We start from the raw sequence: 25863 nt of genomic DNA on the forward strand, positions 1-25863 counted from the left end.
ACTCCTAGTGTAGACCGGGGCCAAGTATAAGTGAATTAGAGATAATTGTCTGTACGATGTAGCGAGGGACAGAGCAAACTCAGTGAGAGGAGAAGAAAGAGATCTTGAAGGGACTGCTTAGCAGCAGATCAGCATCCTCACCTGAGATCAATTAATTTGCTGTCTGAGGTTATAAAGCATCCGGGGATTGTAATATGGATGGGAATGTTCAGCTGTTGTGATCTGCACTGGATGTGCTATATTTGTCTTTCTTCCACAGGACAGAAGCGACTTTGTCTGTACAAAGTGCAAGCTGGTCTCCATATTAGAAGAGAAGGTTCAAGGTTTGGAGAAACAAGTATTGACCCTGCATTGCATAAGAGAAACTGAAGATTTCCTAGACAGATGTCAGGATATACTTCTATGGACACAATGTTCTGAAGATTCAGAGCAGACTGCGCAGTGGGACAGGAGGACAGTGAAGAAATTTGGCAGCATGTGACCTCCAGAAGAAGAAAGGGGAGCGTCCATGTACCAGCAACGCAGATACAGGTAAGCAGCCGTTTTCATGTTCTCTCCACAGGTACTAATGCAGAGAGTGGACCAGATGATACATCTGAGGGAAGGGAACAGAAGGAGACTCTGCCGATTGGAAGTCATGAGATGCACTGTCCTAGGGATGGGGGTTCCATGACCACCGCTGCCAAGAGAAGGAGGCAGGTGGTGGTGGTCGGGGACTCTCTCCTTAGGGGGACTGACTCATCTATCTGCCACCCCAACTGGGAAAATCGAGAAGTCTGCTGCTTGCCAAGAGATAGGATTCACGATGTGACGGAGAGACTGCCGAGACTCATCAAGCCCTCAGATCGCTACCCCTTCCTGCTTCTCCACAGGGGCACCAATGATACTGCCAAGAATAACCTTGAGCAGATCACTGCAGATTACATGGCTCTGGGAAGAAGGATAAAGGAGTTTGAAGCGCAAGTGGTGTTCTCGTCCATCCTCCCTGTGGAAGGAAAAGGCCTGGGTGGAGACCGTTGAATCGTGGAAGTCAACAAATGGCTATGCAGCTGGTGTTGGAGAGAAGGCTTTGGATTCTTTGACCGTGGGATGGTGTTCCAAGAAGGAGGAGTGCTGGGCAGAGATGGGCTCCACCTAACAAAGAGAGGGAAGAGCATCTCCACAAGCAGGCTGGCTAAGTGAGGGAGAAGTGCTTTAAACTAGGTTCACCGGGGAAAGGAGACCAAAGACCTGAGGTAAGTGGGGACGTGGGATACGGGGAGGAAGCACGAGCAGAAGAGCGCGAGGGGGAGGGCTCCATCCTCATACTGAGAAAGAGGGACAAACAGCTAGTTATCTCAAGTGCCTATACACAATTGCAAGAAGCCTGGGAAACAAGCAGGGAGAACTGGAAGTCCTGGAACAGTCAAGGAATTATGATGTGATCGGAATAACAGAGACTTGGTGGGATAACTCACATGACCAGAGTCCTGTCATGGATGGACATAAACTGTTCAGGAAGGACAGGCAGGGCAGGAAAGGTGTGGGAGTTGCATTGTATGTAAGAGAGCAGTATGACTGCTCAGAGCTCCAGTATGACACTACAGAAAAACCTGAGAGTCTTTGGATTAAGTTTAGAAGTGTGAGCAACAAGGGTGATGTCGTGGTGGGAGTCTGCTATAGACCACCGGGCCAGGGGGATGAAGTGGACAAGGCTTTCTTTCGGCAACTAATGGAAGTTATTAGATCGCAGGCCCTGGGAGACTTCAATCACCCTGATATCTGCTGGGAGAGCAATACAGCGGTGCACAGACAATCCAGGAAGTTTTTGGAAAGTGTAGGGGACAATTTCCTGGTGCAAGTGCTGGAGGAACCAACTAATGGCAGAGCTCTTCTTGACCTGCTGCTCACAAACTGGGAAGAATTAGCAAGGGAAGCAAAAGTGGATGGGAACCTGGGAGGCAGTGACCATGAGATGGTCGAGTTCAAGATCCTGACACAAGGAAGAAAGGAGAGCAGCAGAATACAGACCCTGGACTTCAGAAAAGCAGACTTTGACAACCTCAGGGAACTAATGGGCAGGATTCCCTGGGAGAATAACATGAGGGGGAAAAGAGTCCAGGAGAGTTGGCTGTATTTTAAAGAATCCTTATTGAGGTTACAGGGACAAACCATCCCGATGCGTAGAAAGAATAGTAAATATGGCAGGCGACCAGCTTGGCTTAACAGTGAAATCCTTGCTGATCTTAAACACAAAAAAGAAGCTTACAAGAAGTGGAAGATTGGACAAATGACCAGGGAAGAGTATAAAAATATTGCTCGGGCATGCAGAAGTGAAATCAGAAAGGCCAAATCACACCTGGAGTTGCAGCTAGCAAGAGATGTTAAGAGTAACAAGAAGGGTTTCTTCAGGTATGTTAGCAACAAGAAGAAAGTGAAGGAAAGTGTGGGCCCCTTACTGAATGAGGGAGGCAACCTAGTGACAGAGGATGTGGACAAAGCTAATGTACTCAATGCTTTTTTTGCTCTGTCTTCACTAACAAGGTCAGCTCCCAGACTACTGCATTGGGCAGCACAGCATGGGGAGGAGGTGACCAGCCCTCTGTGGAGAAAGAAGTGTTTCGGGACTATTTAGAAAAGCTGGAGGAGCACAAGTCCATGGGGCTGCATGCGCTGCATCCGAGAATGCTAAAGGAGTCGGCGGATGTGATTGCAGAGCCATCGGCCATTATCTTTGAAAACTCATGGCGATTGGAGGCGGTCCCGAATGACTAGAAAAAGGCTAATGTAGTGCCAATCTTTAAAAAAGGGAAGAAAGAGGATCCTGGGAACTACAGGCCAGTCAGCCTCACTTCAGTCCCCGGAAAAATCATGGAGCAGGTCCTCAAAGAATCAATCCTGAAGCACTTACATGAGAGGAAAGTGATCAGGAACAGTCAGCATGGATTCACAAGGGAAGGTCATGCCTGACTAATCTAATCGCCTTCTATGATGAGATTACTGGTTCTGTGGATGAAGGGAAAGCAGTGGATGTGTTGTTCCTTGACTTTAGCAAAGCTTTTGACACAGTCTCCCACAGTATTCTTGCCGGCAAGTTACAGAAGTATGGGCTGGATGAATGGACTATAAGGTGGATAGAAAGCTGGCTAGATTGTCAGGCTCAACGGGTAGTGATCAATGGTTCCATGTCTAGTTGGCAGCCGGTGTCAAGTGGAGTGCCCCAAGGGTTGGTCCTCAGGCCGGTTTTGTTTAATATCTTCATTAATAATCTGGGAGGATAGCGTGGATTGCACCCTCAGCAAGTTTGCAGATGACACTTAACTGAGAGGAGAGGTAGATACGCTGGAGGGTAGGGATAGGATACAGAGGGACCTAGACAAATTAGAGGATTGGGCCAAAAGAGATCTGATGAGGTTCAACAAGGACAAGTGCAGAGTCTTGCACTTAGGACGGAAGAACCCAATGCACAGCTACAGACTAGGGACCGAATGGCTAGGCAGCAGTTCTGCGGAAAAGAACCTATGGGTTACAGTGGACGAGAAGCAGGATATGAGTCAACAGTGTGCCATTGTTGCCAAGAAGGCCAATGGCATTTTGGGCTGTATAAGTAGGGGCATTGCCAGCAGATCGAGGGACGTGATCGTTCCCCTCTATTCAACATTGCTGAGGCCTCATCTGGAATGCTGTGTCCAATTTCGGGCCCCACACTACAGGAAGGATGTGGAAAAATTGGAAAACATCCAGCGGAGGGCAACAAAAATGATTAGGGGACTGGAACACATGACTTATGAGGAGAGGCTGAGGGAACTGGGATTGTTTAGTCTGCGGAGGAGAAGAATGAGGGGGGATTTGATAGCTGCTTTCAACTACCTGAGAGGGAGTTCCAAAGAGGATGGCTCTAGAGTGTTTTCAGTGGTAGCAGGTGACAGAACCAGGAGTAATGGTCTCAAGTTGCAGTGTGGGAGGTTTAGGTTGGATATTAGGAAAACCTTTTTCAGTAGGAGGGTGGTGAAACACTGGAATGTGTTACCTAGGGAGGTGGTGGAATCTCCTTCCTTAGAAGTTTTTAGGTGAGGCTTGACAAAGCCCTGGCTGGGATGATTTAGTTGGGGATTGGTCCTGCTTTGAGCAGGGGGTTGGACTAGATGACCTCCTGAGGTCCCTTCCAACCCTGATATTCTATGATTCTATGATTGGGACTGAGGGAGAACTGGAGGATTAATTGAAGGTATCTATACAGGCACACTGAGGCTGAGAGAGCTGTTAGGGGAACCTAGGAAACTCCTAAATTGGGAATATGAACAACATGACCTGTGTTGTACCCTGATTAAATTTTAAATAACGTAGAGCCGATCCTTTCCCCTAATACTTACAAAGTATTAACTGCATAGGTGTGTCAATCAGCAGGTAGGCCTGCTTTTTTTTCTTCTAATCACTTGATCAAAACCCAGTTCTTTCAAGGTAAAGGGTTACTAATAACCATCTGGAAAGCTGTAATTGGGACTATCTGTCCTTTCTTTAAAAGATTTAAAAAATAATAGAGTTCAAGTCAATGCTGTAATATGTGGCAGTAACCACTGTGCAACCCTAATGAGCCTTTTTTCACTCTGTACAAATAGCTCAATTCTATGTAACAAAAGTTGAATAACAAACATTTATTTTTTTAACAAGACAAAGTCTATTTCTGATTAAGTGCCCACTTACTGAAAAGATACAATGTAACCCGCCAATTACAAAAGAAGCAGTGACAGAATGGTATTTCTCTGGGCAACCTGCACTTATAAAGTTTGAGGCACTTAAGATGATAACGCGTTTAAGCAATACAAGAAATACAAGGGGTTAAACAAATAGTGTTGACAAAGTAGACTTACACCATTTATAACTGAGATATAACTCTATGGAATCCAGTGGACTTACTTTGGAGCTATACTAATATTAACAAGATCAGATCTGTCCTAATGCCATTTTACCACCCACTCTCTGACAATAGGACCTCAGCTTAGTGCCAGTAGCAACTTTCTGTGTACTCACATTCTGCTGTGCTTTTAAAAATAAAAAGCTGATGTTACATCCCACTGGCAGAAAATGATCAAATACATAACATCAAGCTGAAATATAGTCATATCTGTCTATCTATCTATCAGAGAGAGAGAGGGAGATTTATACCTGCCTCTGAGCCCCCTGTCAATTTTTCTAGTCATGTTGTCTTATGTTAAAAATGTATTCTCTCCCATGTTGAAGGACTCTCACAGATAACAGGGAAAAGTGAGTAAGGCTCCAACGCTTCAAAGATTTTATGCATGTGAATATTCCCATTGATAGGAATATTAAAGTCTCTGCAGGATAACATAGAAGTCACTGTCAAAACCACATAGTAAACAAATGGAAAAATAGAGCAGAATTTATTTTTCTTGATCGATACCACATAGTAATAATAGGTACTGTTTGTATCAGTAGTACAAAAACAAGTTTTTAGATAAAACATGATATTTAAGCTGGTATTCCTTTAAACCATTTTGGATATATTGATGGGTGTGATTGAAGGATTACCCCTCTCCCAGTTTCTTTCTAGCTCCAAAAAAAAGTTCTTCCTCATCTCTCTCGCCACAGTTCAGAGGCTGTCATCACCAGGAATGGCAATGGCTTAATAAAATATGTGTAGTCAGGGCCTGATGATTATTTTTAGCAAGGTTTATTCTGTAGTATACATAATTTTCCCCCAAGGAATCAGTGCTCTTCCAAACAGGTGACTTAGATACTAGGATCCTATAAGCATTTACACTCCTTTATAACATGGACCATGACACTAAGGGTATGTCTACACTACGGAATAAGGTCGAATTTATAGAAGTCGGTTTTTTAGAAATCGGTTTTATAAATTCGAGTGTGTGTGTCCCCACAGTAAATGCTCTAAGTGCATTAAGTGCATTAACTCGGCGGAGCGCTTCCACAGTACCGAGGCAAGCGTCGACTTCCGGAGCGTTGCACTGTGGGTAGCTATCCCACAGTTCCCGCAGTCTCCGCTGCCCATTGGAATTCTGGGTTGAGATCCCAATGCCTGATGGGGCTAAAACATTGTCGCGGGTGGTTCTGGGTACATATCGTCAGCCTCCCGTTCCCTCCCTCCCCCCGTGAAAGCAAGGGCAGACAATCATTTCGCGCCTTTTTTCCTGAGTTACCTGTGCAGACGCCATACCATGGCAAGCATGGAGCCCGCTCAGGTAACCGTCACCCTATGTCTCCTGGGTGCTGGCAGACGCGGTACGGCATTGCTACACAGTAGCAGCAACCCCTTGCCTTGTGGCAGCAGACGGTACAGTACGACTGGTAGCCGTCATCGTCATGTCTGAGGTGCTCCTGGTCGCCTCTGTGAGGTCGATCAGGAGCGCCTGGGCAGACATGGGCACAGGGACTAAATTTGGAGTGACTTGACCAGGTCATTCTCTTTAGTCCTGCAGTCAGTCCTATTGAACCGTCTTATGGTGAGCGGGCAGGCGATACGGACTGCTAGCAGTCGTGCTGTACCATCTTCTGCCGAGCAGTCATGAGATGTGGATGGCATGCAGTCCGTCTGCTGCCAGCCAAAGATGTAAAAGATAGATGGAGTGGGTCAAAACAAGAAATAGACCAGATTTGTTTTGTACTCATTTGCTTCCCCCCCCTCCCCTGTCTAGGGGACTCATTCTTCTAGATCACACTGCAGTCAAGATGCAGCGAGGTAAATCTAGCCATGTATCAATCAGAGGCCAGGCTAACCTTCTTGCTCCAATAAGGACAATAACTTAGGTGCACCATTTCTTATTGGAACCCTCTGTGAAGTCCTGCCTGAAATACTCCTTGATGTAAAGCCACCCCCTTTGTTGATTTTAGCTCCCTGAAGCCAACCCTGTAAGCGCCCCTCCCAGCGTCAGAGCAATGGCAAACAATCGGGCATCTGAGAGTGCTGTCCAGAGCAGTCACAATGGAGCGCTCTGATGGGGCTAAAACATTGTCGCGGGTGGTTCTGGGTACGTGTCGTCAGGCCCCCGTTCCCTCCCTCCCTCCGTGAAAGCAAGGGCAGACAATCATTTCGCGCCTTTTTTCCTGAGTTACCTGTGCAGACGCCATACCACAGCAAGCATGGAGCCCGCTCAGGTAACCGTCACCCTATGTCTCCTGGGTGCTGGCAGACGCGGTACGGCTTTGCTGCACAGTAGCAGCAACCCCTTGCCTTCTGGCAGCAGACGGTGCAATACGATTGGTAGTCGTCCTCATCGTGTCCGAGGTGCTCCTGGCCGCGTCGGCTGGGAGCGCCTGGGCAGACATGGGCGCAGGGACTAAATTTGGAGTGACTTGACCAGGTCATTCTCTTTAGTCCTGCAGTCAGTCCTATTGAACCGTCTTATGGTGAGCAGGCAGGCGATACGGACTGCTAGCAGTCGTACTGTACCATCTTCTGCCAGGCAGGCAAGAGATGAGGATTGCTAGCAGTCGTATTGCACCATCTTCTGCCAGGCAGGCAAGAGATGGGGATGGCTAGCAGGCGTACTGTACCATCTTCTGCCAAGCAGCCATGAGATGTGGATGGCATGCAGTCCTTCTGCACCGTCTGCTGCCAGCCAAAGATGTAAAAGATAGATGGAGTGGGTCAAAACAAGAAATAGACCAGATTTGTTTTGTACTCATTTGCCTCCTCCCCTGTCTAGGGGACTCATTCCTCTAGGTCACACTGCAGTCACTCACAGAGAAGGTGCAGCGAGGTAAATCTAGCCATGTATCAATCAGAGGCCAGGCTAACCTCCTTGTTCCAATAACAACGATAACTTAGGTGCACCATTTCTTATTGGAACCCTCCGTGCAGTCCTGCCTGAAATACTCCTTGATGTACAGGCACCCCCTTTGTTGATTTTAGCTCCCTGAAGCCAACCCTGTAAGCCGTGTCGTCAGTCGCCCCTCCCTCCGTCAGAGCAACGGCAGACAATCGTTCCGCGCCTTTTTTCTGTGCGGACGCCATACCACGGCAAGCATGGAGCCCGCTCAGCTCACTTTGGCAATTAGGAGCACATTAACCACCACACGCATTATTCAGCAGTATATGCAGCACCAGAACATGGCAACGCGATACCGGGCGAGGAGGCGACGTCAGCGCGGTCCCGTGAGTGATCAGGACATGGACACAGATTTCTCTGAAAGCATGGGCCCTGACAATGCATGCATCATGGTGCTAATGGGGCAGGTTCATGCTGTGGAACGCCGATTCTGGGCTCGGGAAACAAGCACAGACTGGTGGGACCGCATAGTGTTGCAGGTCTGGGACGATTCCCAGTGGCTACGAAACTTTCGCATGCGTAAGGGCACTTTCATGGAACTTTGTGACTTGCTTTCCCCTGTCCTGAAGCGCATGAATACCAAGATGAGAGCAGCCCTCACAGTTGAGAAGCGAGTGGCGATAGCCCTGTGGAAGCTTGCAACGCCAGACAGCTACCGGTCAGTTGGGAATCAATTTGGAGTGGGCAAATCTACTGTGGGGGCTGCTGTGATGCAAGTAGCCCACGCAATCAAAGATCTGCTGATATCAAGGGTAGTGACCCTGGGAAATGTGCAGGTCATAGTGGATGGCTTTGCTGCAATGGGATTCCCTAACTGTGGTGGGGCTATAGATGGAACCCATATCCCTATCTTGGCACCGGAGCACCAAGCCGCCGAGTACATAAACCGCAAGGGGTACTTTTCAATAGTGCTGCAAGCTCTGGTGGATCACAAGGGACGTTTCACCAACATCAACGTGGGATGGCCGGGAAAGGTGCATGATGCTCGCATCTTCAGGAACTCTGGTCTGTTTCAAAAGCTGCAGGAAGGGACTTTATTCCCAGACCAGAAAATAACTGTTGGGGATGTTGAAATGCCTATATGTATCCTTGGGGACCCAGCCTACCCCTTAATGCCATGGCTCATGAAGCCGTACACAGGCAGCCTGGACAGTGGTCAGGAGCTGTTCAACTACAGGCTGAGCAAGTGCAGAATGGTGGTAGAATGTGCATTTGGACGTTTAAAGGCGCGCTGGCGCAGTTTATTGACTCGCTTAGACCTCAGCGAAACCAATATTCCCACTGTTATTACTGCTTGCTGTGTGCTCCACAATATCTGTGAGAGTAAGGGGGAGACGTTTATGGCGGGGTGGGAGGTTGAGGCAAATCGCCTGGCTGCTGGTTACGCGCAGCCAGACACCAGGGCGGTTAGAAGAGCACAGGAGGGCGCGGTACACATCAGAGAAGCTTTGAAAAACAGTTTCATGACTGGCCAGGCTACGGTGTAAAAGTTCTGTTTGTTTCTCCTTGATGAACCCCCCCGCCCCTTGGTTCACTCTACTTCCCTGTAAGCTAACCACCCTCCCCTCCTCCCTTTAATCATTGCTTGCAGAGCCAATAAAGTCATTGCTGCTTCACAGTCATGCATTCGTTATTCATTCATCACACAAATAGGGGGATGACTACCAAGGTATCCCAGGAGGGGTGGTGGAGGAGGGAAGGAAAATGCCACACAGCACTTTAAGCACAGCACTTTAAAAGTTTACAACTTTAAAATTTATTGAATGACAGCCTTCTTTTTTTTGGGCAATCCTCTGTGGGGGAGTGGCTGGTTGGCCGGAGGCCTCCCCACCGTGTTCTTGGGCGTCTGGGTGTGGAGGCTATGGAACTTGGGGAGGAGGGCGGTTGGTTACAGAGGGGCTGCAGTGGCAGTCTGTGCTCCAGCTGCCTTTGCTGCAGCTCAACCATACACTGGAGCATACTGGTTTGGTCCTGCAGCAGCCTCAGCATTGAATCCTGCCTCCTCTCATCACGCTGCCGCCACATTTGAGCTTCAGCCCTGTCTTCAGCCCGCCACTTACTCTCTTCAGCCCGCCACTTACTCTCTTCAGCCCTCCACCTCTCCTCCCGGTCATTTTGTGCTTTCCTGCACTCTGACATTATTTGCCTCCACGCATTCGTCTGTGCTCTGTCAGTGTGGGAGGACAGCATGAGCTCGGAGAACATTTCATCGCGAGTGCGTTTTTTTTTCTTTCTAAGCTTCACTAGCCTCTGGGAAGGAGAAGATCCTGTGATCATTGAAACACATGCAGCTGGTGGAGAAAAAAAAAGGGACAGCGGTATTTAAAAAGACACATTTTATAAAACAGTGGCTACACTCTTTCAGGGTAAACCTTGAAAGTTAACATTACATACATAGCACATGTGCTTTCGTTACAAGGTCGCATTTTGCCTCCTCCCACCGCGTGAACGGATTTTGGTTGAATGCCAGCAAACATACACTGCAATGCTTTGTTCTACAGTGATTCCCCAGTACGTGTTGCTGGCCTGGAGTGGTAAAGTGTCCTACCATGAAGGACGAAATAAGGCTGCCCTCCCCAGAAACCTTTTGCAAAGGCAGAACCGCAAATGCCAGGGCAAAGTAATCCTTTCACATGCTTGCTTTTAAACCATGTATAGCATTTTAAAAGGTACACTCACCAGAGGTCCCTTCTCCGCCTGCTGAGTCCAGGAGGCAGCCTTGGGTGGGTTCGGGGGGTACTGGCTCCAGGTCTAGGGTGAGAAACAGTTCCTGGCTGTCGGGAAAACCGGTTTCTCCGCTTGTTTGCTGTGAGCTATCTACAACCTCCTCCTCATCATCTTCTTCGTCCCCAAAACCTACTTCTGTATTGCCTCCATCTCCATTGAAGGAGTCAAACAACACGGCTGGGGTAGTGGTGGCTGAACCCCCTAAAATGGCATGCAGCTCATCATAGAAGCGGCATGTTTGGGGCTCTGACCCAGAGCGGCCGTTCGCCTCTCTGGTTTTCTGGTAGGCTTGCCTCAGCTCCTTCAGTTTCACGCGGCACTGCTTCGGGTCCCTGTTATGGCCTCTGTCCTTCATGCCCTGGGAGATTTTCAGAAAGGTTTTGGCATTTCGAAAACTGGAACGGAGTTCTGATAGCACGGATTCCTCTCCCCAAACAGCGATCAGATCCCGTACCTCCCGTTCAGTCCATGCTGGAGCTCTTTTGCGATTCTGGGACTCCATCATGGTCACCTCTGCTGATGAGCTCTGCATGGTCACCTGCAGCTTGCCACGCTGGCCAAACAGGAAATGAGATTCAAAAGTTCGCGGTTCTTTTCCTGTCTACCTGGCCAGTGCATCTGAGTTGAGAGCGCTGTCCAGAGCGGTCAGAATGGAGCACTCTGGGATAGCTCCCGGAGGCCAATACCATCGAATTGTGTCCACAGTACCCCAAATTCGAGCCGGCAACGTCGATTTAAGCGCTAATCCACTTGTCAGGGGTGGAGTAAGGAAATCGATTTTAAGAGCCCTTTAAGTCGAAATAAAGGGCTTCATTGTGTGGACGGGTGCAGGTTTAAATCGATTTAACGCTGCTAAATTCGATCTAAAGTCCTAGTGTAGACCAGGGCTAACTGTAAGAACCATTTAGAATATTCTGGATTTTTGTTCTCCTGCATCGTGGTGACAATAGTCAGAATTTAGGGCTTGATCCAAAGCCCATCAAAGTCATTGTAATGACTCCCATTGACCCCAGTGGGCTTCAGCCCTGGCCTTTTTATAGCAAGGTGTCAATACTTGATCATCACCTCCCTTCCTTATGGAGTCAAACATAAACAAAGGAACACACTGTTCTTCTTCAGCCAGTGCAATAAGTAGCACATCTCAACATGGTGCCACTTGGCCACAACAAAGATTTCAAAAAATGTCAGTGAACAATAATGATTAAAAACGCTCCCTTGTTGATTCTTGCTGTTTTAACTCCAGCCAGTTCTTTCCAAAAGGCAGACTCAGTTTTGATTAATTACAAAATTGCTGAAAACCAGCCAAAAAATAGGATGCCCTGTGAGCTTCCAATACAGGTAACACTGTGCACTTCACAAAGCACCTGTTCCGTGAAATGGCACTGATTTATGAAAAAGATGCTAACTTATACAGCTAGTGTATGGCTTTTTAAGGGATGTTAGTGCTAGATCTGAATTTTTGGTAGGTAGAAAAAAATTCCCTGGACTGAGAAGATAATCAAGCACTGGAGTTGCAGATAAATGCTGATGCTTATTTTACCGGATGAATACATGAAAAATAAATGCTCTTTTTCATGAACTATTGTGAGAGATCACTGAATGTGTATATTGCCTACTACAATGGGGCTCTGATCCTTGATTGTGACCTGCAGGTGCTACTTCCCACTTCTTCGTCCCAGCTAGTTGGGGTCAGGTTGCTGGATCAGTCATTTCCTGTTTTGCCTGTCCAACGTTCATTCCATATCCACACCATCCTCCAGTACACAGTCTATCCATCATTTTCTCAGGTATCTTCTTGTTCCTCCCATAAACTCTGGTCTCAAATGCCTCCCTAAGAGGATTCCCTTCATCCATTCTTTGTACATGCCCATACTATCTCAGCCTTCTCTCTTGCAGCTTCTGTCTGATACCACAGACAGCACCAGCTCACCTCCGCTCCGCCTCCTCCCCTGAACCCACCACCCCGCTCTGCTTCTCTGCGCCCCCCTCCCCCGCTGGCTTCCCACGAATCAGCTGTTTGGCGGGAAGCAGGGGAGGGCTGAGAAGCAGGCCGCTGCTTCCTGCTCAGGCCGAGGGTGGTGGAGGTGAGCTGGGGCAGGGAGCGGAATCCAGCTGATTCGCGGGAAGCCTGGGTGGGGCGGAGAAGCAGAGCGGGGCAGCACATTCAGGGGAGGAGGCGGAGGCGGAGTGGAGGTGAGGTGAGCTGGGGCCAGGAGTGGGGCGGGGAGCTGCTGATGGGTGCTCTACACCCACAAAATTTTCTCCTTGTGTGCTCCAGGGTTGGAGCACCCATGGAGTCGGTGCCTAAGGCGCCACTTTTAGCCGGTTAAATTTAGAAGCCCTTTTAGAACCGGTTGTCCCTCACAGAACAACCGGTTCTAAAAGGGCTTCTAAATTTAACAACCGGTTCTAGCGATGTATGTATGTATGCATGTATGGACAAGTAATGTCACCTCTCTCACTGCTTTAAACATCTCATTTCAATGGCTTCAAGCCTTCTCAAGTGCATCTCTGTCTCTACTCCCTACAGAAGAACTGGTCTTATCAAGATTTTTATAATTGTCCGTTAAGTAATCTGGGCATCCGTTTATCCTACATAATTCTATTTATCTTCTACCAGGCTTCTCCCATGCTTAGAAGCCTTGTTTACAGTTCTGTGTCGGTTTCCCCATACGCCAGTAACCAGCCCCAAAGGTACTTAAATGTATAAACCTGATTTAGGTGCTGGCCATTGATGTTGATATTCATTTATCTTGGTTTTTCATGAGTGACCCATATGATTTGAGCCTTTTCTTTACTCATTTTGAGGCCTTAGATTGTTAGTTCCCTGTTCCAGGCAATTGTGACGACCAAATCTTCCTCACTATCAGCCATTAGCACAATATCATCTGCATAATCAACTTCAGGCCACCTTCTATTTGGATTTGCTTATTTATGAAGTTCATCACAATTATGAATAATAATGGACTAAGTGCTGATCCCTGGTGGAGCTTTGAAACCTTCCGTGACAATAAAACTTCATTTTGAAACCCTCCCTTACAATACAAATATTAAATAGTAATAAATAATAATAGAAGGAAGTGATCTAGGACTCACAGGAGTTCCTTTTTTGGCTGCAAGGAACATATTATATTCGGTTAGACTGTGGTTGGGGGTGTATGTTCCATATTGCTCTTATTGTGCATTCAGATATAGCATTCTCGATCTGAAATGCACCATTTTATAAAAACAAAACAAAATTGCACTGAGCTGTTTGCAGTAGTGCAAGGTAGCCAGTATTCCCTGCTCCATTGTACCGGCTATGTGGTATTTCTAGATGGTTCATTGTGTCTTATTCTGTGTTGATTGTTCTTGTTCTGTGTATTTGAACTGCTGTAGCTGGAAATACTTAGCTCAGAGATTCACAGAAAGAGCACATAGCTTGGGGTCGCTGACATATGAAGTCAGACATGAAAGGTTCCTGTTTGACTATTTTTTTCAATGCTATTTCAGTTGAATCTGAAGCATTATTAGCTGTGACACTACACAGCAGCCATTTGTTCCTTATAGTAGCTAGACAGGTCCATCAATTTTCTTTTTTTCTAGTTCTTTATGATTTTTGTTCTAAAAGGAAATAGGAACTAAATGCAATATTGGAATCTTGAAAACAAATTCATTATCAAATTCCATTTACAGCTGGTGCTGTGGGAGAAGATTCACACCGTGCACAAATATTTGAGATAGGGGGTAAAAGATCTGTTAATGAGTTTTGTGCTGAGTGAAAGGCATTTGTTACCAGTGAAACCTTTATTTTCTTTTGCTGAGCAAAAGATGTGCACCAGAATGGAACTGAGGGTCAAAGTTTAAATCCAGTTTACTGTGCCACCTGGTTTTGATCTGAAGCGTGAGCATGTGACTGGCAACATTCACTGTAACAGCAGGAGACCTGGGAATGGTGGGAATTGAGCAACATTTCTCTTTATTTTCCAGTTTGTGAATGATGTAAGATTGACAGCTTTGGAAATAGAAAATCTCTGTTTATTCACAGCTAAAGTACAGCATAGGCAGAAGTAATACAAGCTTCCCCAATGCCCTGCTCATTTATCTCAACCCTCACTAAGCTGAGCTCTCTGTAGGGGTGAGAAAATCACTTATTCTCACTAGTTAGTCTCTAAGGTGGCACAAGTACTCCTTTTCTTTTTGCGAATACAGACTAACACGGCTGCTACTCTGAAACTTATTCTCCAGACTCATTCAGCCTTTGATCCTCCTGCTAAGACTCCCAACAGAGGTGCCCACTGTGGCTATCTCTTTTCTTGGGTTGTTGCCACCTGTCCCTTATGAACTGACATGCAACCAGCAGTACACTTCTAACAGGCCACAAAATAGGTGTTGTTCGTTCATTTAAACTTTTTAGATACCAAGCCTTGACTGGAACCAGCCACGTAAAGATAACGGGATTCATGTCCCTTCTCCCTAAAGTACCTGTTTGTTAAGTTGTATATTTGTATTATATATATTTGAATGGTATTTGATTATTGTAAATTGACTATGCGTAATTATTATTTGAATTAGAGTATGCAAATTCTTTTCTGTGTTTCTGTGACTGGGTGATGGCCTCTGGGCACCCCCTAAGTGGCACATGGGAACCTTAGCTAGAGATGGGCAAATAACTGATTTCTCATTCCTCTGGCAGTTCAAAAAAAAAATCTGTTCAACCCAAAGCGAATCAAAATATTCAAAAAACAAGAGGTGGGAGGGAAATGGCACTGTTAGCAAAAACATATTTTCTCATTCCAGGAAGAAGAAGGAAGGGACATCATAATTTTACTTCTTCCAAATGCAATGAATTTATAGTGATTTATGCCCATAGAGTGTTTATTCCCCTCTAAATCTCGTGAAGAGTTTGTGCGGCAAAGATAAAAATATATAGATCTACCTGCAGACTTGGAGTGAAACCCATATGGGTCTCATAAGGAGACTTCAGATTCCTATTGTCTGTGAAGTTCTACAATATGTCAGCACCAAAAAGAATGTACTAATGTTATGAGTGGTCAACCAATTACAAAGTAAAGGAACTGATCCTGACTTTAAGTGGGAGCTGGATTAGGGCCACTATGTTTGTTAACTGATCAAAACAAGGCACTATTTCAAAATTAAATAAAATACTGGATACTGAATGAGGTTTAGTCCTACATTTAGTCCTACATTTCCAAATATTGTTTCTTAGTTCATAGAGTTTTTTTTATCACTATGCTTAAAGTTGCTTCTTGGTTCTTAAATTCTCAGGGACTTCAGCATATATCTTTTTTTATTTATGAAAAATGCTCTTGCTGACTCTGTTAATATACAGTAGTTCAATGTTTATGATAATGCAAGTTTTGAGGGCTTGCTGTGTCCTTTTGCAAAACAGATACATGATAGGTTAGGCAAACAATGAAGTTTTACTGAAATGTATTTTACAAGAGTTAGCATAACTTATTGTCTTATTATAGTAATACTTAGAGGCACCAAACAAGATCAGGGATTCATTACGTTAGGCACTGTACAAACACATAATGAGAGACAGTCTCTGGCCCAAACACCACACAAGTTAAATAGACAAGAGGAACAAAGCATGGGAAGGGAAGCAGAGGCACAAGAAAGTAAAGTGACTAACTCAAGTTCACACAGCAGGTTAGTGACAGAGCTAGGAAGATAACCAAGGTTTTCTGAGTTTCAGTCCTTAGGTACTAGACAACACTGCCTCTTTGCAATTCTATATACAGTACTACTTACTGAAGGACTTTCATTTAAAACAAGTTCTATTATAGTTTGACCTTCAATATACTTGGGAGCTATCATATTTTAAGATAAAAGAAAATTTTAGACAAATTTTAGTCTCTAAGGTGCCACAAGTCCTCCTTTTCTTTTTGCGGATACAGACTAACACGGGTGCTACTCTGAAACCTGCCTTATTTTAAGATGTAATTCTCTGAAACTACGCTTCTGAACGTGGTTTGTTGGCAATGTCAATGCATCATGAGCTACTAGAATACTAGACAGTGATGCTAATTTGGATACAAATACACTCAAGTTTTCAGCATTTCTTTCAATATTATGTTCAGAATTCTGGATGTTTTGCTTTGCTGTTTCTTAATTTTTATTTTGACAGTTCTTGTCTAAAAACATATGTAGATGGTCTGTGCCCTTTTAAAAAGTACTACAGTATTTTACAGTAATATTGGAAAGCACTACACTTTACAATAGTGATACTGCACAGTTTTGGGGTTAATGCCATAGAGTTCTATGGTATTTTCATGAAGGTGAGTAAAGTTATTTCTTGTCATAAATTATAATTAATTCATTTGGCAGATATTTAACTGAAATATTTATTGTATATTTAACTTGCATTACAGGGTCCATCCAAGACCATTAGCCGTGATGTAACCCCGTTCTCTGGGTGTCCCTAAATCTCTGAATGCCAGAAGCTGGGATTGGATGGCAGGGGAAGGATCACTCAGTAAATTGCCTTGTTCTGTTTACCCCCTCTGAAGCATCTGGCACTGGCCACTGTCAGAAGACAAGATACTGGGCTTGATGGATCATTGATCTGACCAAGTATGGCCATTCTTCTGTTCTTATATTCTTATTATAGAGAAAATCTACAGATGGCTTGAGACAGACAGTGTATGTCTGTTCAAACTTGAAAGGGCAGTTATGAGGTTCTTGGTTTTGATGCATGAAGAAATGGACATTTTTTCCCCAGAGGCTTGCAAGTGTCCTGGCACTGAAGTTGTTAAATTTAGAAACTATGGTTATGTAACTGCAGTAGCGTTTTTAGTTACTGCTTTAGCTGCCAGGTTAATTTTTCTGTTTGGTACTCTAATTGCAACAACGCTGTCCTAGCCTAGAAAGAACATCTTGTTTGTTAAATCTCTGATTAAATTAATTTAAAAATGCCCACCCTTCTTGCCCAGCAATCAAGGTCTCACTGCTGGGTTGATTACATATTTGATGTTTCTAATGAAATAAAGGAATCAATAGGCATTCTTCCCCAAGAAAGAGGAATCTGCAGTAACAATCCCTTAGTTACCACCAACTAGAGGTTTTTTTTCTTTGAGTCAGACCACGCTGTGCACATAATTTTGTTGAAATCTGACACTCTTTGTAAACTGTAATTTAAAAGAGAAAATTCTCTCACTGAACTGATAGCAACTGATTAGTTAAGGCCACAGTCGTTCCAGTGAGATGCTGTATCAGCCCACCAAACTACACACTTCCTTAGTTTCATTTGTCACACAGGATCAAATATAATGTATTGTCAGTTTGTAAACATATTTGCTATTAGAATTACAACCTTTACTTCATCAAACTAAGGCTCTACTGAGTTTGTACAAATGAACATCAGTCTGAATAATTTTAAAGAGCAACAGTTTACTGATTGCAACGCAAAATGTTGCCCATGCTTGGAGATCAAATTACATGCCTTTAAGAGAATGCAAACAACATAATTCATTGATTGAATTATGGCTTTAAGAAACATCATACTCTGCATATTATGCAAAGAGTTGCAGAATTTCCTGTTTATGTTATATAGGTTAATAGCTGAAAGGGCTCATCTTCTTACTTTAAAAAAATCATATGCTACAAGGCTTTTCCTTGTGGACACTTAGTGCACAACAAGCTGGGATGTTAATCTACAGCATACTAGGATGCCATGCATTCAGGGCATGTCTTAGCTGGGCTCAAACATGGGCAGTCTGAGTAAATGGTCCGAGCCTGGAGTAGTGTCATGGTCAGGTGTCACACCTAGGTTCAAAGGTGGAGTCAGAGGAAGAAGTCATGTGAAGGTTAAACTGGAGTCAGAGTCAGCCCGGGGGCAGGGTATGTGTGTGTGTCAAGTCTGAGTTGGAGTTAGAAGCTGTGCCAAGGACTGTGAGATGCTCAGGTACTACAGTAATGGGGCCATAAAAGTGCCTAAGATCAATAAAGATGCAGGATAAATGTAGTTCACCCTGAACAAAGTGTGTGGGATTTAAGCCATGAAAATTTATTTGCAAGAAATGCTAGATACCACTGGGATGCATGAGCTGCCCGAAGTGCACACACAAAGAACTAGCATTTCCGGTATTGTGACTGGATAGAGCCTTGTGATATCTGGTGTTTCTCCAGATCTTGGAGAGCAGTGATTGCATGAAAATCTTAGCTTTCATTAAAAAAAGACAGTAAGTTTCTAGTCTTCATGGTTGTGCAGAAAACATGAAAATGTGACCCCCCTTAAGTGCTCAGAAGCCAGAATGCAAAAGGAAAGAACCCCCAAATTGTTTTTATATATAATCTGAAAATTTTAAAGACAAACTTCTGATTTTTGAATATCTAAACTCATGTTTTTTGATCACTTGACAATACTGTATTTTGGTAGAGCACTGCCTCATTGCCTTATGTGCAACTTGGAGATTAAACTGAATGAAGCGACTCGTGTCATCCTGCTCCTGTTCTCAAAACTAGGAGACATTTGAAATTATTGTGGGTGATCATCTGGGTCATTTTTTGTAAATGACTGTTTGTAGAAGAGAAGCAACTGGAGGCCCAAACCAGGATTGGAACCCCACTATGGTAAGCAGTGTATGTGTACATGGTAAGAGGCAATTGCTGACCCAAAGAGTTTACCACTTAAATAGATAATACAGACAAAAGGTGGGAGAAAGGAAGCATTATTATCTCCATTTTGTTGATGGAGAATTGTGGGACTGCGATTAAGTGACTTGCCCAGAGACAAATAGGAAGTCTGTAGCAGAGCTGGGAGTTGAACTTATATCTCCAGAGTCCCAGTTTAGTGCACTGATCATTAAATTAAACTTTCTCCCTAATATTTTCTCTCAAATAGATGGTAGTAATTTTTGCAGGCAGAGTCTTGGCATTTGGGTCCCAGTGCTGCAATGAGATGTGTACAGACATACCCTTGTACCCACACAGAGCCCCAACAATTTTAATGTAGATGCACAGGTCTGTCTTCATACATCATAGCTGGCTAGATTGTCGGGCTCAACGGGTAGTGATCAATGGCTCCATATCTAGTTGGCAGCCGGTATCAAGTGGAGTGCCCCAAGGGTCGGTCCTGGGGCCGGTTTTGTTCAATATCTTCATAAATGATCTGGAGGATGGTGTGGATTGCACTCTCAGCAAATTTGCGGATGATACTAAACTGGGAGGAGTGGTAGATACGCTGGAGGGGAGGGATAGGATACAGAAAGACCTAGACAAATTGGAGGATTGGGCCAAAAGAAATCTGATGAGGTTCAATAAGGATAAGTGCAGGGTCCTGCACTTAGGACGGAAGAACCCAATGCACAGCTACAGACTAGGGACCGAATGGCTAGGCAGCAGTTCTGCGGAAAAGGACCTAGGGGTGACAGTGGACGAGAAGCTGGATATGAGTCAGCAGTGTGCCCTTGTTGCCAAGAAGGCCAATGGCATTTTGGGATGTATAAGTAGGGGCATAGCGAGCAGATCGAGGGACGTGATCGTTCCCCTCTATTCGACATTGGTGAGGCCTCATCTGGAGTACTGTGTCCAGTTTTGGGCCCCACACTTCAAGAAGGATGTGGATAAATTGGAGAGAGTCCAGCGAAGGGCAACAAAAATGATTAGGGGACTGGAACACATGAGTTATGAGGAGAGGCTGAGGGAGCTGGGATTGTTTAGCCTGCAGAAGAGAAGAATGAGGGGGGATTTGATAGCTGCTTTCAACTACCTAAAAGGGGGTTCCAAAGAGGATGGCTCTAGACTGTTCTCAATTGTAGCAGATGACAGAACGAGGAGTAATGGTCTCAAGTTGCAGTGGGGGAGGTTTAGATTGGATATTAGGAAAAACTTTTTCACTAAGAGGGTGGTGAAACACTGGAATGCGTTACCTAGGGAGGTGGTAGAATCTCCTTCCTTAGAGGTTTTTAAGGTCAGGCTTGACAAAGCCCTGGCTGGGATGATTTAACTGGGAATTGGTCCTGCTTCGAGCAGGGGGTTGGACTAGATGACCTTCTGGGGTCCCTTCCAACCCTGATATTCTATGATTCTATGACATCTCATTGCATGATCAGGGCATAGGAGAGTAGAAGGCTGGGAAGAGGTTATTTATTCAAAGAACAACAAGAACAAAAAGGCTGGAAGAGAGAGAATTTATTTAGCTTATATTATAGTAATCAAAGGGGAAACAATCAAATAGCCATAGATTAGAAATAGAATATAGGCAAGAGTTAAACAAAACTAAAAGCGAAAAAGGAAAATAGGGCAAGGTTTTAAAAAATAAGAAAACAAATATAAATATATGTGAGGAGACTATACCACCTAATCCTCTGATACTGTAGCTGCCTCCCCATGGCTCTACGTAGATGCAGTTTCAGGATTGTCACATGAGACCCCAGGCATGCAAGCATGCACATATGCTTGGCTTAGCATGTGTGAATAGCCCCACTGAGTTCAATGAGACTCCTTCTTGTATGAATAAAGTTAAGCTGTTTGCAGGATCAGGACCATATTCTATAAGTTCAACAGGGCTGAGGCCTGTCATCGCACGTGTCTGTAAAATGCCTAGTACTCTTTTGTGGTGCTATATAAATAATAGGAATGAAATGAGAATGAGAATGATTGAAAATCATGTCAACTACCAAGACAATAGTTCTCGATATTATGGGGCAGATTCTACAAATTGTCTGTGAGTGGAACTCCCAAAGCATATGAACCTAGAGATTGCAATGTTATTGTATAACTGATACACAGTATGGTAAATTTGTTGAGCAATGGCCTTCTTTTAACACAGCTTAGTTACAATACCTAATATTTGTTTTACAGCTCTATCATAAAATCCATAGCCTTTTTTATTCTATAGATGTCTTATGAAATGATCCCTCTAGGGTAGATTATATGCCCCACAGGACTACTGGTCACTAATACAATATGAGTATACATTATGATACAATAAATCTGATAACTGTAAAACCAAAAGAATGCATAACTATTTATGTTACTACTGATATATAAGCCAGTCTAGCACCATTAATTCCACAATATACAGTAGAGTTACATATCTTCTTACAGTATTGCCAAGCCCAAGTGCTAAAGAATCATAAGTCAGGCCATAAAAGATCATAAGAGTTTTGTTTTTAACATAATACAACTTATTTATCTTTTTATCTATCCTCTTTTTTTTCTGGGTAGATTTGCTTCACATTTTTAACTTTTCTCCAAAAATATAAGGGCTAGAAACTTTCTTACAACAAGGTGAGATTCTCAAATAATCACTTTACTCCAGGATCTGGGCCTTTAAGAAAAACACCAAACATTGTCACACATGGTAAAGTCATGAGAGTTGGCAACACAGTACTTATTTTAGCCACTGTTAGGCACTGGCCTGTGCTGGGGGTGATGAAATTCTGTAACAGATCTACAGGAGCTCCAGGAGACATTGGGTTAAATTGATTCCTTGTGTAATTCCATTGACTTTGAGGCATCTACTCCAGAGATGAATTTGTCCTGTTGCAGGCGTGTGGCCACTGAAAATGTATACTTCATGTACAAAGTTGTTGGCTGGTGAAGAGATAGGATAGAACCATGCCCTTACGTCCTGCTTTCCCCTTCCCAGTCTCTTTGGGAGGCACCAGCCTTGTCTATCCATTGTATTCAGATGAGCCCTAGGATTGTGACTGTCACTAGCCCTTCTGCACTCCCCTCCCTAGCAACCCTTTCCAGCAGCTTGGCACTATCTGGCCCTAACATAAAGGAATGTGGCTTGCTGTTATATGTTGATTGAAAATAATGATTTTGTCTATTAAGAGAGTGATTTGTTTTTTATTTCATTGCTTACATTGAAGGCTAAGTGGAATGCCTGGGAATGACTAGGAGTTTTTTAACTAAACTTTTAGTGTACCAATTTTTATTTAGTTATACCTTTGCTGTTTTACAGGCTAGGCTAAGTGATTTACCACAGCTCTCATACTTGTTCAAGATAGTGATAACCCAGACAAGTTCTACATTGATATCAATTGTATATAGAAATGTATGGGCCAAATAGAAGTTACACCCACCTAGGCCACAGCATAGGATTGGCTCTATAAATGGATAAATTTTAGTAAAATCAAGACCTTTTATTGGTATTATTCTGCTAAGGAAGTTTAAAAATAAATCCCATTATCTTAAGCCTCATAATCTCATCCATGTCTGTCTGGGTCATCTCTTTTGTCTTCTCTGTCATCACTAAATGGGAACAAATAATTCATCTTTCTCCTAATGAGATACTTTGTTTGATTGGCATGGTATTGACAGAGCACTTGATTCCCCTTTGATTATAAAAGGATCTGACCTGCTTTCCTACTGCATCTTTGCACTCCTATATGTGTGTGGGTTTGGTTTGTTTTTTTGTGCAGTGCCTCACGCACAAGACTCAGGACAGAGCAGTAATGGCACAGAAAGACATGCCCAGTGGCATCAGAAGAACATGAAGAGGTGTCGTGAATCAGCGGTGACCAAATGTTGTTACCCACTGACAGCTGTTCAGTGACTTATGTGAAATAAGTTTGGCAGGCTCAGTCCAAATTCTTGTGGATAAGTGACCACATCACAAAAATTACCATTAGCCTGGGCACTAACCAGCACCATTACTAGCAGTCTCAGCAGAAAGCCCAGGTACTAAATGGGCATATAGATTTAATTACCCTCTGACGCTTACAGAGGATTTCTGCAAGTCAGGATTGATGATGCCTTTGCTTGTATCTGATCTGTGAATAACTGCATGCATCATCCTCCAGTGTTACCAAACCAGCATCTTTCATTTTCACTAAATTTGCTTTTTACCAAAGTTTGTAAATACTTTTCATTAAGAGTTAATTAAGGCCACCCTTGACTCTCTAACAAGCAAGAGTTCTGGGGCCAGATATTTAACAGTATTTAGGTGCCGAAGATGCAGGTTGGCACCTAATGGGATTTTCAAAAGCACCTAAGCATCAGGAGTTAAGTACCTAGGTGCTTTTAAGTTAAGTTAAAGCGCGTAAGCATCAGGAGTTAAGTACATAGGCATATATCTCATTTTTAGGCACCTTAATAATTCTAAAAATCTTGGTGATTATCTCGGTCTTGTCTCTCTCTTGGTTGCCTTTAGCTGAAGAATTCAGCCTTTCTCAGAGGACTATGGGTATATCAACATAGGCACCCAAAATCAGTGGCCACTTTGGCCTGGGAATTTTAATTGTCTGTAAAAGCACCACGAACATTTATAGCAGTAGAGAAAATAAAACTTCTTTTCCTGTCCACTGATTCTCTTGGCATTGACTACTGACAATATATAATCTCAGTTATCCAAGCTTGGTGTCATCCAAGCTGTTCACATTATTTGGGATCTAACTTTATTTTAAAAGTGCACAGTAAAACAAGCAAAATATGCTCCAGGGAATAAAACTGCACTGTCAGGAAGATGGGTAAAATAGGTGTTTTCCATCTCTGCATAAGTCTTTCTGATTTTAAAAAGGTAATGGTTAAAGATGGATGGCTGCCTAACTGGAGTTTAGGAGAGGAAGAGTTAAACATGTGATGGGACCCTACTAGAGGAAGACTCTGAGGGTTTTAAAGTGAGGTATGTAAAACAAATGAGCCTGCCACATTAGATAAGATTCCAAGAGCCACAATTAAGAAAATGTATCCACAGGAATTGGTGATAAGCATAGCAAGGGTAACAAATGCATTATGTTAAGGGTTCTCAGACACATGTAGGAAAAAAGCTACCACTTGAAAGTGACCAGCATATGGGAAAAAATGTTTGTGCCCTTTATTTGTAGACGTAGAACAGGTCTAAAAGTTTTGTTGGCTTGTTATTTTTAATATGAAGATATTTTCTTCCGTTTTTCATATTGAAATCAAGGTTCTGTTTGTCCTGGAAGAATTTATGATGACTAGAAAAGTGGGAAATTATGACATGGCAAGAGTGAAGAGAATGAAAGGTAGCCAGTTGAGAAGGAAAGAGGTTTTTTTAGTCAGGTTGTTTTTAAGTTCCTTGTTTTCATTTTTATTGAATAGTTTATTTAAAAAGTTGACAGAACATTTTGAAACTTCAATGAGAATTTTTTGTAAACATTTTTCAATTTTGTTGTGATTTTTTTTGCTGTTTTTTAACCAATTTATAAACTGTATGATGGGATGTCCACCCCATACCAGCCCTGAAAGGATTAAGGAAGCTGAGAAAGAGCCAATTAGGGTATGTCTACACAGCGAAGAAAAACCCGTGGCTGGCCCATGACAGCTGGCTCAGGCTGTGGGGCTGTTTCATTGCTGTGTAGACTTCTGGGCTTGGGCTGTAGCCCGGGCTCTAGGACCCTGAGGATCATCACTCAAGTTCCTTTATTTGGCATACAGCGAAGCTATGCTGAGTTGTTCAGACTCAAGCATGGGGGGTCGGTATAGGATGTACCACACATCCAAAGTTACATATGAAACCTATTTCTTTATATACGTTTACACATTACATTGCATTTATGATACATTGCATTCTATGTTTTGGGATTGGACTGGTTACTTTGTAGGAACCAGTCTCTGTACAACATGCTCTGTCAGTGCACTGTTCATGTATAACCTGATCTTTACATTCCAAGTTTATCTTATCCATTGTCCCTAGCACCAAGGTGTTCCTGCTTATTTTAGCTAGCACAGAAATCCTGACTCCTGCATACTGCCTTTTATTTGTCCTTTTTTTAGGATAAAATAACGAACATTTCTAAACAGTCATTTTGAACTGAAAACTAAAACGGCTCAGTTTGAAAATGCCAAAATAAGCTGTTTCAGCAATTTCAAAATGTATTTAATTTTTTTTTTTAATCAAGAGATTTGTCAAAACCGACTGTTTCCTGAACAGTTATGGTTTTTTACGAAGTGGCATTTTTGGATGAAAAAATATTGCATCAGAAAATTTCCAGACAGCTCTATTATTACCCCCATATTTGACAGATGTGGAACTGAGACACAAAGAGACCAAGCGACTTGCCCAAGGAAGTCTCGGTCACAGCAAGGAATTGAACTCAATTCTGCCAGCTCTTAGGCTAGTGCCCAAACACAAGACTATTGTCCTCATGCACTGCATGTCAGTTCTCCAGGAAATCCTCCAATAACATCAAGGAAGAACAGACTTGATATTCCTTATGTTTGTAGGTAGGCAACATGAGCACAGACCAGTAAAAAATCAAAACATTTGTAGGCTTACCATGTTACACAGGCATTTATTTGTTTCTCACTTTAAAAAGGTATTTACCTTTATTGGGTTGCCATTGCCCTCCATAAGCTCCATGCTGTATATTTTTTAAATTACTAGCATGACTTGAGCCATCATATCAAAACATATATGGCTATGACC

General features: G+C 43.6%; 1 long non-coding RNA gene across 1 annotated transcript in view; it reads left to right on the forward strand.

The window, feature by feature from the left end:
- The first annotated feature begins 265 nt into the window (after positions 1–265).
- The window catches only part of LOC142071425 (uncharacterized), a 30464-nt gene continuing 4866 nt past the window's right edge, over positions 266–25863 (forward strand). Inside the window, exons 1-2 of the long non-coding RNA XR_012667455.1 lie at positions 266–531; positions 16892–17093. This is a non-coding gene — a long non-coding RNA (uncharacterized LOC142071425). The remainder of the gene's footprint in view (positions 532–16891; positions 17094–25863) is intronic.

Source organism: Caretta caretta, chromosome 3 (assembly GCF_965140235.1).
Source record: "Caretta caretta isolate rCarCar2 chromosome 3, rCarCar1.hap1, whole genome shotgun sequence".
In the NCBI taxonomy this organism is placed as follows: Eukaryota; Metazoa; Chordata; order Testudines; family Cheloniidae; genus Caretta; species Caretta caretta.